The 16556-nt window shown below is 44.1% G+C and overlaps 1 pseudogene; it reads left to right on the top strand.

Moving 5' to 3' along the window:
* Positions 1–16556, top strand: part of LOC104578076 (E3 ubiquitin-protein ligase RNF180-like) — a 76533-nt pseudogene that overhangs the window by 17385 nt on the left and 42592 nt on the right.

Raw genomic sequence — 16556 nt, 5'->3', positions numbered from 1 at the left:
TCTAGCAATTCTTTTTGACAAGAAACGAACAAAGCTAAATACACTATACAGTTTAGACCGCAAAAGGAACTTCAGCGTAAATATCAAAGGGAGCTAGCTTACAAACAAACCAACAACCTTCCACTGGTGAGAGGATGTCCAAAGGGAAATAGTCCCATTCAAGAGATGAATAAACAGAAAGCTTGAATAGTTTTGCTGGTTGCAGTGTCTGACACTTAATCATTCACCTATGTCTCAGGGTGTTCTTTGTGAATGGCTCCATTAGCTTTCTGTGGTGCTGTTAATAGGCTTTCCAGATAAAGGAGGGGTGGAGGAAATGTGATCTCTGCTTCATTTCCCCATAACGTCTCCAGGAGCATGTATGAATCAGAAACCTACGAAGATTTCATGCAGAAGTTGCTTATTAAATTTGTTTGCCGTTAGATTTCTTTTTTTAATCTTCCCACCTTTCCTGTCCTTATAAATATAAAAAGCAACTTTTTCAGAAGTGAATTCTGATGAATTTTGTGTTAGCTTTCACCTTTATAAGACATTCCCCCCCCCTTTTTTTTTGTTGTTGTTGAATCAGTGTTATGTTGTTCACCTACTTAGTGACGTGACATCATATTGGGATAGCTATATAGCTATATATACAGCTATATAATAGATTATATATATTATATATATATATGTATATATATAAAATATATATAATCTATCCAGGCTACTCAGTGCTAGTAATAATTCAAGTTCTGTGTACATATTTGAACACTGTTGTGGAAGAACATTACACTTATAGTGGTGTAAGACCCATTTAAAAGAGTTCACAATAGCAGTGACAGCTGGAGATCAAAAAAGCCTCATCTATGAGGAAAGATCAAAAGAATTGCATTTATTTGGCCCAAAGACAAGTTTGAAGGGGAGCTAATATATAAGCGCTTCAAATTATAAAATGTGCTTGAGTATAACAGAGATGTTTTGTTCTCTTTATTCAAGGTGGATAAGGGAAAGAGTAAGGCTTAAATTGCAAGAAAATTCAGGCTGCGTGTTAAGGAGAAAAGTTATAATGCTAAAGATAACAAGGTATTGAAGTCATTGGAGAAGGCTGTGAAAAATCCATGGATGGTCTCTAAGAGAAGGTCAGATAAGTGTTTTTCAGGAACAAGGACTGAGGTCTATCTTGGGAAGGATAGCTTTTCTGGGACTGAATCATAGAAAAAGATTTTAAGGACGTAAAACAGAGTCAGAGAGGGACCTAGACTTTCTGACACTCAAATATGTCTACATGCTATTTTGGAGGTAAACATGAGCTCACGGGCCAACTGATCTGGAAACAGTTTAGCTACAATGAACATGGTCGTGTGCCAAGCTAAAAAGGGCAACTGGGGCAACACTCTAGTTTCTGTGTGCCTGGCTCTCAAAGTGGAATCTGTAGCCTTGATGGTGGTATTTTTGCTAAAAGACAAAGCAAGGTGAGAACAAGAGGCCTTATAATAGTTTAAAACGCAAACAGGATAAAAACTTATAAAAATATATCCAGGACACTGTATTTAAATTTTATTTAGTGTTTATGTGCTTTTGAGTTACCCTTGTGCAGATGAAAATAAGAATGCTCATACAACAAATCAGAATTTGCTGTTTTCTAATGTGGTATGTGTAAAAACCTCTGCAATGTATTAATGTGCAATGGTAGTGTTCCTTTGTAAGAACTGCAGAGAGGCACAAATGTGCAGAATTGTAATAGACAAGAATTTCCTCTTTCAAATTCCGCTAGGCCAGAGCACATCAACCTCCTGTAACACTGTGTTGAGGATTACCTGTGCTTTATGAGGCTTTTTAAATTTATAATTTACTATCAGCATTCTTGGTTACACAAAATACAACCTATGCTATGTAGATTATTATGCATTATACGTTCCTTTCTGTTACTAAAGTGTATTTTTACTTGAAAGGTCTGTGCACAACTAAGTAAATACTTTAAAAGTATTTATTAAAGAAAAGACTTTTATTTTGCTGTAAAGCAGTGATTGCTTGCTGGACACTATTTAGATAGGGAGAAGTTTGCATCACTTCAGATGTCACTGATAACTTGTCATCAGTGGTTTATGTGGTTTAGTCAAACTGCTGTGCAGGCAGTCTAGGTTGAGGATCTCAAGTTTTTTGGTCAGTGAAAAATAAATAAAAGTGTAGTTGTTAAATTGATTGCAGAATCAGACGTTTAGAGTGTGGGAGAGCACAAATTCTTTTAATACTCAATTTTTATGGCACAGCTTCCTTGACAGTTAGTATTGTACACTTCAGCAGTCGGAGTATGTATAACTATAGCATAACGTTTGAGTTGAATGTGTAAATGTAAAAGGTTTCTTTGTGTATAGCTAGCACAAGGGGATAAAAACAGAAGCTGTTAGAAAGAAGAACATTGGAAAAAGCTTGCGCAAAAAGTCAAGCCTTTTGACGCAGTTCAGAAAAGACCAAAGTGACATCAGACCATAGTAAGGGGCAAACAGAAAAACAACTCTCCTGTCATTCTGGCATTGTCTTAAGTTATGTCTCTGTTTTACACACATGATAATTCAAGCCTGTGAAAAGCCCTATTGAGCTTCTCAGCAGTTGCACTATGCCGCCCACACAAAATAGTTTAAGGGAACAAGCTTCCAGATATCCACTGAGAAAACGGGCCTTTTTCGGGCCTTCCCCCCCCCCCCCTTTTTTCTTTTTTTCTTTTCCTCTGGGCAGTCTCTTTTTCTGTGTTTAAAATGGTTTACTTTTTGTTTTTCATTAAAGGAGAAAAGTTAAGCTAGTAATGGCTTCTTAATCATTCATTTACAATGAGTCTGTTGTTCTTTTTTTCTTTTCTTGCTAATAGGCACAGTGGACAATTGGAAAACTGCACTGTCCCTTTTGTGAGGCCCGCTTAGGGGGCTTTAACTTTGCAACACAAAGTGCTCCTGAGGACAGTTTGTAAATATACATTTCTGCAAGAGTCGGGCTGACTATCAGGCAGCTTTTGCTGTTAAAGTGGCAAAACCATCAGCCAAACGCTTGATGCTCTGCAAAATTAAATCTGATTTTAACACAGATCCCCACCACAAACTGATATCTGCAGCTTTGGAAATCAAAAATCAAGGGTTTTCATACATGGCCAGAAATAATAATGGTAGTGGAAGATTAACAGAAGCACTTTGTCTGGAAGTAAGATCACCCAGTTTTGAGATGAAGAGTAAAAGGCTTCCCTTAGATGCATTAAAGCAAAGACAAAATCCTTCTGCTGCCTGGCCTGTGAATGGTGCATGTACTGTAAAAGCTTTTCACAGAAGATCGCACAGTTGGGATTTAAATATCAGAGAGAGTCTTGTTTTGTTGCCTGCTTTATATGGAACTTCCAGTGTGGGAACTATTTGCTGTGGCCAAAATGAAAATCCACCTGTTTACACAAGATGTGACTTGCAATTAGGGTCTCGTCAGAAAGGTGAGACTGTTTTTCAGGACCAGTATAGTTCAAATGCTGATGAAGTACAGAAAAGGTTTCAAGTTACCTCCTTTAATGCATTAGTACATAGAGAAACAGAAAGTGAGTGTGATTTTGAAGCTACTGGGCAATATTCTGGGAGTGCCATTGCAGATCAGTCACCTTTTGCGATGAACCTTTCTTCATCTACAAGTGCTGTAGAAGAGGAACAGCACGTGGCACCTGTTGATCTTGTGCAACCTGCAAATATTTCCTTAAAACAAAAGCTGAGCAAGAGAGAAAGAAACAAGTTGAAAAGCTTAAGGAGAAAACAAAGAAGGCGAGAACGGTGGCTACAGAAGCAGGTAGGTGTTTAAGATGAATTATGCCTGTAAAGTTGCTTTTGTAAGTTGTTCTGACTTTTTTTTTTCCTGTCTCTTAATACTGGTACTGTCTAGGTTTAGGTATCCTGCAAACAAGAATCCTTGATCTCTTAGTACATGAAGCTTTTTTAATTCTACCTAAATAGTTCTTCCTCTGTAGAATTATATCTTGATGGATAAAGATAAGTATGTTTCTTTCAACTAGTTTCTGACGGACTTCTTGTTGTTTTGTAATGTTAAAATAAACTTGAAGTGGGAAGAAATACTGTAAAACTTAATCAGTAGGATCAAAGGAAATCAGAACATTTGTGTCTTCTAAATGGGAAACACTAGCATTCAGGATTTCCTAATTCACAAGTAATGTTGTTTTGGGGTATCTTTTATGCATATTTTGTTATTATAAGATGTTTGTATTATTGATCATAACAGAAATATTTTTATTTGAATAATGAGTTGATGGTTGTTGTTAATACTATGTATTTAGTAGCTAAATATTTTGTATACAAATATAACAAAAATGTTAAGCATTCATTTGTTAACTTCTTCAAACCATCTAAATAGGAATAGTACTAAAGACTATTGGTTGTCATGAGATTTGGATTTGGGGGAGGGAAGGAGAGGAGCAAAGAGACCGGGAATATATCTTAAAATGAATAACACAGTTATCGTGTAAACAGAGGAAATTAAATAGAAAGATGAACAATACACATGTCTTCAAAAGCAAAGTTCTCATAAAATTCCTGCCATAAAAGACTGCATGGTCAGATAGAGCGTACACATGAAGTAATTCACATGGCAAAAGTAGGATCTACTTAAGAAATCATTCCCATTTTGATTAACATGTCATTGTTACAGGCTTAAAATATTCCATAGCTACAGTACAGTGAGATGTAAATCTTCTGTAAAACATAGCTCACAGATGTTTGTGTGTGTGTTATCTTTATTAAAGTTACTATACATCTCATTTTTACCTTTAATTAAACCCTTGCTAGGAAGCAGCGCAAGAGGATGAACCTTTCCAGACTCTGCACTACTTTTTCCTTACAGACACACAGGCTGGTTCTCCACTTTTATTTTGTAGAGTGAGCGCTACAAAACCATACCATGTACTAACAAATACTAATACAATGTACTAACAATATGTACAATGCATATTGTTAGAGTGTAATGGGAAGTAACATGCCTAGCCAGTATAAATAATGGCTCTTGTTACTTTTGTGATAGCTAAGAATATGAAGTATTTCTTTTATAACAAGAGGCACACAGAAGGGAATTTGTGTGTTTGCATTATGTGCTGAAATCTGAAACTTGTTTTCTGAAAGAACTCAGTCAAAGAAGTATCTTTTGCTTCTCCCAGTTATGTTTAGTTCCTGTTTGCAGACATTTTATGTAAAGGAAGACTCTACAGCTAGCTTGAAATTTGCAGTATCCTTTTGGAAATTATGTATGGGAGAAGAAAATATTATTAGGTATTTGCTTCACTCTATAGCTTGAGATATCACCAGGGCTTTTGTATGTTTTCTAAAACATGGAAGTTTGTGTCTGAAAAGGGGACCGGTGCTCAGTTTCCAGAAGTAAGTTTGTTTGCAAAGATCCCAGTGTTAATCAGAACTAAGGATAAACAGATGTCTAAAATATGTTTCACCACACCATCCTGTGCTGAATATTCTTATCTTGGCCTGCAGCCTTGAATTTTTCATATCTACAGTGCTGATCTCTAGCAACTGACAGTCTGGTAGCAAAGACACTAGATATGGAAGGTTTAACTTCTGATCTTAGTCACTTCATCAGTGTTTCTCTTTCATGTGTAAATTGGATTAAAGTTCCTTTTCTTGCATTCCTATGTTTGTATTTAAGCTATAAATCCTTCAGGTGTCTCATCATGTGTTTGTGCAGTGGGCTTTAGACATCCCTGTTGTGATGCTGCTAGTAAATATATATATATATATATATATTTACTATATATATGTATGTATTCTCTGGTTACTTACAGATTCCTCAACTGGTTGTTGCAAGAATAAATGTATTATTCAGTGGTGGGACTGAGCGGAATGCTCAAGTTTGTGTATTCACCAATAAGGGGATTTCCCCACAGTCTGGCTGAAGAGCAGGACAAAGGGAGGGGGGAGACTGAGCAGAGCCAGGAGTGAGTGGGACAAAAGAGCATCTGCCAAGAGGTGGGGGCCTTTACAAAGGAGGGAAAAAAGGGAATTCCCCCACATTCTTCAGCAAGGGGGACAAAGGAGTCAGGTGACCTTAGGTGAGAACAGATGGCAGGAGGCCGGAGTTCGGTGTAGGCGGGCCCGGAAGGCTGTAACTTCTGAGTACCTTGGCCAATGGGGAAAAGGAGAGGGCGTCCCTCGGTCGGGAAATTAGGATAAAAGGGGGGCTGTGTCCTCCAGCAATTGGGGAGACCCCACAGGGATATGCCCAGTGGATTCTCCCTTTATTCGAATAAAGTTTTAGGACTCCTCTGTCTCTTTTTTGGACATTCAGTTCTTGACAGTGAGATTTTCCGCACAATTGGGGGCTCGTCCGGGATCCTTCCACCTTCCGGGAACGGCAGACGGCGATCGGAGTCAATGGCGCGCCTCACCAAAGCTTTTGGTGATCAACTCCCTTCGACAGCGGCCGGCACTGGATGACTGATTGGGTTCCCGAGACTGTCCAGAGACAGACGAGAAGCGGATCAGGGGGATCCGCAGGTAGGACCGGGAGGGGGTCCTCAAGTAGTCTGACGGAAAGGACTACTAAGTCCGATGGAAAGGGCTAGGTCTGAAGGAAAGGACCTCCAGGTAGTGATAAGTCTGACGGAAAGGACCTCCGGGTAGCACCAAGTCCGACGGAAAGGACTAGGTCCGAAGGAAAGGACCTCCAGGTAGTGATAAGTCTGACGGAAAGGACCTCCGGGTAGCACCAAGTCCGACGGAAAGGACTAGGTCCGACGGAAAGGACCATTGAAATCTCACTGGTGAGTACTGTGGAACAGCAGGGAGCAAAAGGGGTGACGACCCCGATGTGGACGCCCAGGGAGGGGGCAGCAAAGGGAAGCCAAAAGAGAGAGGAGAAAAAGGGAAGCAGGAATCTGAAGAAGGGGAAAAGAAAACAGATAAGGAGGCGTGGGATGTCCTCCAGTACCTTTTTCCATCTTATCATCAAAATCCATCAGGAAACACAGCTCCTGTCTCTACCTCCTGCTTCTAGTGACAGTGAAGAGGAGGAGGAATGGAACATTTTGTCCTTTTCAAACCAAGAAAAGGAAGCCAGTAGTACGAGGTGCCAAAAGCCCCCAAAGCCAAATGCCTCTGTACCAGGTTCCACTGCGAGGCCAGGATGGGGTGGGGGCACAGCTTGGATTTGTGGTTGTGCTCCAATCACACAAGATATAAGGCGATTAAAGAACTGTCCCCTTATTTATATGATCCTATGGAGTGGGGGAAAAGATAGATGAATATCTAAGAAATGCAGATTACACTTGGAAGGTTTGGGATTTTCTTTTAGGAATCCTTTTTGGATCCCAGGGGAAGAGGATAATCTTGCAAAAAGCTTGTCAATTATGGGAGGTCCAAAATGCAGTTTAGCCTGTCTTCAGGAGAGAGGAAGGTTTTTGGGGGAATGCTCACAGAGGCCAGTATATCATCAGGAAAAGGAAATTCACTGATTGAATTTTAAATGGATTGTTAGAGGTGTCGGGGGCTTCCATTATACCAGGGACCCACTATGCGGGAGCCCTTGATGACACGTAGGGCGGTTCCGGACCGAGAGGAAGTGTGTTTCTGGATAGACACAGGGGCCTCTCGATCCACTTTGAACTTTATGCCAAGAGGAGGGCAATTGTCAAAAGGCTCCTTGGTTATCCAAGGGGTAAGTGGAAAAGAAAAGCAAGTGCATCTTATCCAGCGTAAATAGTGGATGTGGGTAATAAATTTGAGACGCGTGGTTTTCTTTTTGTCCCAAATTGTGATTGCAATCTGCTGAGGAATTGGAGTCGATGGCTAGATTGGGAATGTCAGTTGATATTGTGGAGGATGAGAAAGAAGTTAGCACTACTGTAACTTTGTGCAAAGAGTTTGATAAAGCTAGGCTGAAGTGAACTCACAACTGTGGGCAGTTCCAGGAAAATATGGAAAATTAGACATGGAATCTCTTCAAATTGCTTTAAAGCAACCAGGCCAGACAGTCTCTAAAAGCAGTATCCTATTTCAGAGAAGGGAGGAAAAATGATAAAATAACAATTGACATGGACAGTCCTCCCGCAAGGATACAGAGGCACCGGTCCTATTTGGACAAGCCTTGCCATTGGCGCCATTGGGAGTAAATCCACCTAGTTAGCCCCTGTTTCAATATTCCATTTAGTAAGTGTTTCCTTTAAGGTACAGTTCATTCTACCTTTCCTGAACTCTGGGGGTGGTAGATACACCTCAATTTCCAGGTGATTTCCAAGGCTTTTGCTACTAACTGTGTAGTAAACCAAACCGAGGAATTAATTATTTCTTGCATGAGCTTTTTCGCAGTTATAGTGGTGGTTTCTGCTTTTGTTGGGTAAGCCTCTACCCATCCCAAGTATGTGTCCACAAATACCAGTAGATACATATATCCTGACTTTCCGGGTTTTATCTCGGTAAAGTCTAGTTCCCAGGGAACCCCTGGTGCGTCCCCCACTTCTTTAGTCCCCTGGTTTGGTGAGGATATTTTTGGATTCACTTGAGCACATATAGCACATCGGGCAGAGATCCTCTCCAACTTGTGACGTAGACCTGACGTCCAGAGGTGAGGTCATAACAACTCAAGTGCCTTTTTAGGGGAGAGGTGCATGCTGGAGTGCAAGTCTCGTAGCCAGGTTTCTGCCATCTGTTCGGATAAACACAGTATTCCTCCTGGCAGCTACCACCATTCTGCATCTCCCTCTTCCCCTTGATGGTCCTTTATATAAATCTTTCTCGGCTTCAGGATATTTGGGGGCGGTATTTCAGCCACTGGGTCTGAGGCATTAATGTTAATATTTGTAGTGGCCCCACTGGCTGTTGAGCCACCTGTTTTGCTTCTCTATCGGCTAGAGCGGTGCCCTGTATCTGGGGACTATTTCCCTTTTGGTGTGCTGGCCAATGGATAATGGCTACTGCTCAGGGGGCCCACACAGCTTCCAGTAGGGCTGAGATCTCTTCTTTATTTTTTATGCCTTTTCCTTCTGATGTTAATAGTCCCCTTTCTTTGTATATCTGCCCATGCACATGGGCAGTGGCAAAGACATACCAGCTATCAGTATAGATGTTTGCCACCTTTCCTCTTGCCCATCGTAGTGCTCATGTCAGAGCAATGAGTTCAGCTCTTTGTGCCGAACTACCACACGGGAACAATTGGGCCCATATTACTCGGCCTTCTTGTGTTCCCACTGTGGCCCCTGCATACCGGACTCCATCTGTTACGTAACTGCTGCCATCCGTCCAGTGGCACCCTGTACCCTAGTTGTCTCTTGGGACAGGGGGCCTAATGGTTCTTTAAGTTATTGAGTGTGACGGTCAGGTGCCAGTAAGGAACGACACAGGTTACCCCCGAACCTTCAAAGTTACCCTGGGCTCTTGGGGCTGTCAGAACCCCGGCCCCGTCAGTTGCTTTCTTTTTTTTCATAAATAGAATTTCTCACGAGTTTGGTGGCTCATTTTGGTAAGGACACTCATTTTTCCAATATCCTTTCTTTTTACAAATCACGCACTGATCTCGGTCAAGAATGGATCGTCTGGGTAGTTCCCCATGTTATCCTTCCTTTCCCTTCCTTGGTAAAGCTTCCTATCTATAGGACGATGGGGTGGAGTGGCTTGTAAAGCTGCCACTGTTGCTATCGTTGCCTTGGTGGGGTTTTTTTTCTTTTCTTTTCTTTTTTTTTTTTTTTCTCAAGGCATCCTTGGGTGTATCCCAACTATCAAATACTTTCTGAGCAATTTCTACTAGCTCTACTCGTTTTTCCTGCAAACCCATCTTGTTTTTGTATCTTTTTTTCTTATGTCTGAGACACAAAGGCCAGATTTATAGCTTTTTGGTTTGCAGGTGTTGCCTGACATTGGCAATCGACTCCGTCCGCCGAGGCGGCCAGGCACGTCCAACCCGTGCCCGGGCCAGAGAGCACAGACACCAATATGAGGATGCTGCAAATGGCGTTTAATATACGCAGGCTGGATCTTATAAAGGTAGCAAAGGCGGAAGCATGCCTATATAGCCAATAAGCGTTGCTCTTTACCTAATATGGCATATGCCTTAGTTCCCTATTCTTCCCGTACATCGCGAGATCTTCCGAGCGCCGTACCCTACATCTCCCCCTCCCCATGTTAATCTAAGTATCCTAAATATCACTACTTTGAACAAGCTGCTGATAGCGTACATTGTGACTGCCTTGTTTCTGTGAGCGTCGTAGCTGATGCAATACATAGTGGGTTATACATGACAAAATAGACATGCCGCAAAAGACACCAATCAATACCATAATGATAATCAACCCAAGCTTCCACAATCAATCCAATTGAACCAGGATAGTAATCATGCCCAGATACTGTTGCCTATGTTCTCAAGCCATCTCCAGTTTCCTGGGTTACGTCTTATCATCTGTAGCAGATCTGATCCTACGTTTTGAATGGCCTCCGACCTCTTGTCGATCTTCTCGTAGTCTTTTGTGGTCAGGCAACAAAATGTTAGGTTTTAATGTTCTGGACCGGCCTCCCCCCACCTGGAGAATCTCGAAGATTACGTTGATGGCCTCGTGATGTGCTTTGAGTATCTTGTTGACATCCCTAAAACCTGCCGCTATCTGTTGAGACAACGTGTTTACTGCTTTATTCGTCCGCAACAAGTGACAGGTCGAGCTTTGAATTTTGTATAGCCCTGTTGATCCTAAAATCGGGCCGAGGCAAGTAATATTAGCATTCACCAGGACGAGGAATGGTGCCTCGCTCATATTACCCGGTAAAAAGACACCAGGTGACATGGGGGCAAAAATTTTACAAGGGTTGGGGGTATTTTGTCTGGTGGTAGGTATGCAGCAGCCAGCAAGCATAGCGCGCTAGAGCAGGAAACGTTTCAGGTGGGGAGAATTATAGTACCGTTCGTCCATCTTGTACCTGAGTGTCTAAACAAGTCTTCGGGTATAATCCACTCCCTGTTTCCTTCATCATCCCCGCAGCTAAATCTTCCCACACCTCTGTCTATATTTATTGTATTATAACTTTCACAGGTGGCAGAGGGGTCTGATGTAATCTTTCTCTCCCATTTCTGAGCCTTCTGAGTGACTATCTCTAGGTACCCTGTGAAATTCACATGATGGGAGCAGTATGTCACATTAACATATGACCCATATGGTGACCATGATTCCCCATACACTGTCCCACTAGGCAGTATTGTGAGATTTGCTGCTCTTTGTGCCATTAATTTGCATAAAACGTTATCTGTTAGCGAAGCCGCAAAGCTTACAAAAGCAAAGCATGTTAGTGGATTGTGTGGAAGGAGCGTTTGTAGAAGAATTGTTTGAAAGCAGGAACTGAGAGGAAAACTAGGGCCTCACATAGCTCTAGCATTACAGAGGCCTGCTTGGGGTGCTACACAGTTGCCACTTCCAGGATGGTTGGTACGCACGGACTCTGCTCCTCCACGGTTCCCTGGGCAACGCAATCTGCCCTCCTCGCAGCTGCGAAAGGGAGTAACGGAGGATGGAGCGGGATGAAAGCTCCACGGCCAAACTCTGTTGCACTCCCTTTGCTGGGCTGCTGATAAGCTGCACAGTGGCTGTCTAATGAGAGATATACGATAACAAGTCCGGTGCTGAGCCAGCAAAAGTGGCAAATGATGAACTTTGCTTGAACTTTGCTCATTATAATGTGAAAACCGTACCTCCATCTCAGAAGTTACCCGCCTCCGAGGTACGACCACCCCTCACTGAGCATGCGCTTTAGATTTTCGGTTGACTGTACCTTTAAATGAAAGCGAGAAACTTTTCCACCAATCAACAACAAGGTTAAGTATGACTTTAGTCACTCAAGCTCCACCTGAATGTAAAGAAAAGTATAAAAGGTGAACTAAGGATGAAAAGTCTGGAGGGAAGAATTCATCGTAACTCCTGGGTCAGTTGAGAGGCTGAGCCCCCTTCCCTCCCCTTGCGCCAGGACGCTGCCTGAGGAGACTCGAGACTGGACGTCTTCTCCCATTTTCTGGGGTGAGTGATGATTGCATATTTGTACATCAGAGCTAGCTAAAAACCCCATGCTCTAGTAGAGAATTTCCTGTACTAACATCCGAAACCTGCTTTGTAAATGCTGCACTTGAATAAATCACACTGTTTGTGAACTCGACTATTTGTTTGGGGGGGGGCAATCGGACCTACAGTTGACAGACTGTTCGTGAATCCGATACCTTTTTTGATACCTCCTTCCCCCCCCACCACCATTACCACTACGGCTTTCAAACTGCAACATTTTCAACACAGGTTGAGATCAGGACTTTCCCCTTTTTCCACCCCGGTGGGGAGGCAATAATGGGATGCGCCTCTCGCCCTCGCCCATTGTCGGGCCTAGGATTCTGTGTTTCCTGGTCGACTCCATACAACCTGTATCAGCAGGATAACGCAAAGAGACCCTTTCCTCGTCTTGCCATGTCGATCGTTTGTTTTGCTGTTCTCCAATATTTCCTTTTCAACCGGACAAGGTGCTTTCTTAGTAGGTCGGGGTCCAGTCGAATCCTCCATCACTGAGGTGTATGGGTTGTGGGGGTCGTCCCACCAGCCGTTCCTGTAGGGGGAAGCTCATAGTTGCCATGAGTTTTGAGGTTCGGTCTTATCCACCTTGTGGGTACCCATTTCACTACCTCCTGCTGTCTTACGGCCGCGTAGCCCCTTCCCTGGGTTACCAAGTTCCACCCAGACTCCCATATCCCTTTCTCTGGGAACCTGACCAGAACTGGGGGCCCATCCTCTATAGCTGCGACCGCCCAATGCTTATCCACTGGTGCCTCGTTCTCATTTCCACGAATGAAATGATTCAGCGAATATAGCGCTCGCATCAAAATTTCTGGTTGCTTCATACTGGGAATTCTTTGGGTATGACCTTCCCCCTCCCCAAGGATCTTGATTTTTTTGTTTGAGGGTTTGATTTGCTCTCTCTACAATTGCCTGTCCTTGGCTATTGTGGGGAATTCCGTGCTGCAGTTGAATTCCCCATTTGTCAGCCCAGTCTTGCGTAGATTGAGCTGTGAAGCAGGAGCCGTTATCTGTTTTGATTATTCGCGGAACGCCTAACCATGCTATAGCCGTTATCCAATACTGGTGAGCTGCACGCGCAGTAACCCTCTGGTGTTGTGTGGCTATGATCAGTCCACTGCATGTATCCACTGTAACTGCTAACCAGGGTCGTGGTCTGAATAAAGGGCATAATGTGAAGTCTGACTGCCAGATTTGATTTGCCTTTAGGCCACGGGGATTTACCCCAGCACCCCATAGAGTCGATCGTTGGCAATACGGGCAAGTGGCTACCACATCCCTGGCTGCTGCAAGGGGAATGTTGCAATGCTTTGCGAGGGCTCTCGCTCCTATGTGGAGGTGCTCGTGTATAGCACGAGCTTGTGTTATTGTCCATACACCCTTGGCTGCTGCATCAGCTTTATTGTTGCCTTCCTGATAATATCCCTGTATACTGGCATGACTTCTCACATGAACTATGGAGGCTGTGGTGCTGCGCTGTTGCAGCGCCTCCTCCAGCATGATGGCTATTGGCGTGCCCGCCCATACATTCTCCTGTGTGCACTGATATGATGTATTGAGTAGGCTATATGGATTCAGGTCTGTCCAGTTGCTTTGAGGAATACCTAACACCAGTGCATCAATTGATCCGCTGTCCCACAAAGCCAACAACTCTTAATTTGGGTATAATTAACAATACGCCTAAGTAGCATAACATATCCATTAGTGTTAAAAGTAGCATCAGCTTCTATAATAGCGTTAAAAGTAATATTACCTCCTAAAAGCCACAATATACAGCTAATAATAACAGTAACACTTCTTCCTCCCATGTTGTTCTTCTGCAGGCTCACACTTTCCACAGCTAGGGTACCAGCTGCCTGCCTGCTACATCTGATGTATGCGAGTTTGCTTCCAGCCAAGGTCTCGCCCATTTTTGCTGGCACCCATCTGGTTCCAGTATCTGTAACGACACAAGCATACCCTTTTCCCCAGGTTATTAAGCCCAAGGGTCCCGTCCATTTTCCCGTGTTCCAGTCTCTCAGCATCACCTTACACGGACCCGACTTTACTTCTGTCAGGCCTCCCTTTAGCCCAGCCCTGTGTTTGACCATCAGAGGGACTAGGCTATCCTGGGGCAATCTCAAAAATTTAAAACATATTCTGCTCTTGCCAATTTTTCGTTTTTCGTAGCTGGCGTTTCAGCGTTTGGTTCATATGTTCCACTATGTCATGGTCCTCAGGATGTAATAGTATGGTGAAAAAACAATCTTTTAAATCGATTATTAAGATGTCCGAATCATTTTGAAAGGTTCTCGATTTCCATTTCTATTTATGTTTGCATAGCTTCAATTTGGTTTCCTCCCCAGAAATTGCTTGGGATTTCTGTATATTAAGGAGGCGCCCGCTCCAGTAGCATTGAGGCTTTTACAATTTGTAAGGACTGTTGCAGGTCCTTCCGTGTCAGTTGCACTGGAGCTTGGCCATCGCTTCATTCTTGTTTCCCATGCTGAAGTACTTCCCTAGTCTCTTTCCAAGGATACAAGTCAGAGTACCGCTCCCAGTCCTCCATAGGTGGGGTGGGTGGGCGGGGGAGGTGGGGGGGGGACGCCGTAGTCTGAGTTATTCCTGACTTTCCCACTTTCAAATTCTGGACTTTCTTGTTGTGCTTATTTAGCCCTCTCTGCTGATATATATATTACACAATAAAGATCTAAAAACCACAGATACAAACAGCACAAACACAATTTCCATCCAGTGGCACGACCTCACGTAGCTGTGCACTCCACTAGTGAGTTCCACTGTCTCAATTGCCTAATCCCATCCTCGCTGCCAATTAGGTTGCGAATGGGTTTGGGATTCGGCAATAATCACACAGAACAAAGTGGCTATGGCTATTCAGGTGAAAGCACGTTAGAGAAGCAAAGTATGCCTAATTACTCGTGAGGTAATACTTGTCGGCAGGACACTGAGACTGAACATTCTCTCAAGTTGGCAGATTAGAGGGTTGCTGACAGGCTCCTAACTCGGTGGGCGTCCCCGCAGAGACAACGTGGGTCTCAGTGTTAGGAGTCTCACCCCTCCTTTCTCTCTGCACTCTCTGTTTATGCCCGGTGCATCCTGCCACGTAGGGCCAGTACGTGCCAGCAGGCAGACCAGGGGGCGGACAAACTCCGCCTTCAGTCACATAATCTTCCCTCCTGGGTGCGCAGGTGCGCATGTCAGTAAATTGTCCCAGTCGTCAGTCTGAGGGTCCTGCCTTTCTCATCTCCCTCCCTCTCGGGTGTTTGACCTTCAAACTAATTTAGAGGATGTTTGCAGTTAAGTTGGCTACAAGCCCGGTCGAGCAGCCGCCTTCAGCTGCTTTCGGAGGAGGTCGGCTCTGAGCCTGGCTGGGCAGCCGCCTCCGCGCTCCTTATCGCTCAGCCTGGGCAGGCAAACATCTTCTTTCTCAGGGTCTTGGATCCTATTTTTCACAATAGTTTTATGACTCTACAGATCATACAAATTTCCACCTTTCAACCATACCTCGTGTCGGCATCAATATACAAAGGATACAACACATAATAGAGATGAACATAGCAAATAGAAATAATAGCCCTAATAACGGTTTCCGTCCTCACTTAAAGCATTACAGTTCTTCAACCCCCACTTTTAAAGACAGATCAAATTCCTCTGCACCTCCCTCCTGGCTTTCATCAAGCCTTCAGCAACATAAGTTTCCTTGATCTCATTCGCCTTCTCTTCCCCAGCCCCCCTTTCTCCTTTTTTCAAGGCGATCTAACAAGCGGAAGCGGGGGCACAGACAGTGTAGGCGCCGCAGGTGCAGGCACAGAGGCAGGCACGGGCGGGGGGGTTAGCGATGGATCTCCAAACGCCAGCGGTTTTCAGTGGCGTGGCAGTCCCGGTCCTGAAGTGCTTGCAAAGGCTGCCGTGGCTCCGATGGCCACTTTGCTTTTGGCTTTCACATCAGGTTTGAATACTAGGTGGGGCTCGGCTTTGAACCCATTCTCTCTGCACCAGATCGAAAGCTTGCAGAGGGTCTGATCATCAGCCTCTGTCTGCACTCCCACTGCTTCGCTCTTTCCGAGCGCCTCCCGTGCTGCCCTCCAAGTCTCCCTCTCCTCCCTTGCTCTCTGGAGGACCTGCCGTATCACTCCCCATGTCTTTAGATCTTTCGCACTCCCTTTAGACATACCATATTCCGTTAACGCGGTGGTACATCTCTGCCAGTGCTGAGGGAATAAAACTTCCCCGGCACTGTTAACCGCCCCTTCTTCAAGGAGCCGCTCAATGCAGCTCTTAACTGCGTTCGATTTCATAGAAATCCCCCATTCACGAGCACACGATAATACGACCTTGATTATCCCTTCCATGATCCGGATCCCTCGACCGCCTGCGGTCCGCCGCCTCGGAGTATCACGTCGGGGTCACCACTTGTTGCCTGACATTGGCAATCGACTCTGTCCGCCGAGGCGGCCAGGCACGTCCAACCCGTGCCCGGGCCAGAGAGCACAGACACCAATATGAGGAT

Source organism: Tinamus guttatus, unplaced genomic scaffold (assembly GCF_059628265.1).
Source record: "Tinamus guttatus ecotype Peru unplaced genomic scaffold, ASM5962826v1 Tinamus_guttatus_pri_ptg000370l, whole genome shotgun sequence".
Lineage (NCBI taxonomy): Eukaryota > Metazoa > Chordata > Aves > Tinamiformes > Tinamidae > Tinamus > Tinamus guttatus.
Note: the sequence above shows the minus strand (reverse complement) of the source record. Positions and strands in the feature narration are given on the sequence as shown.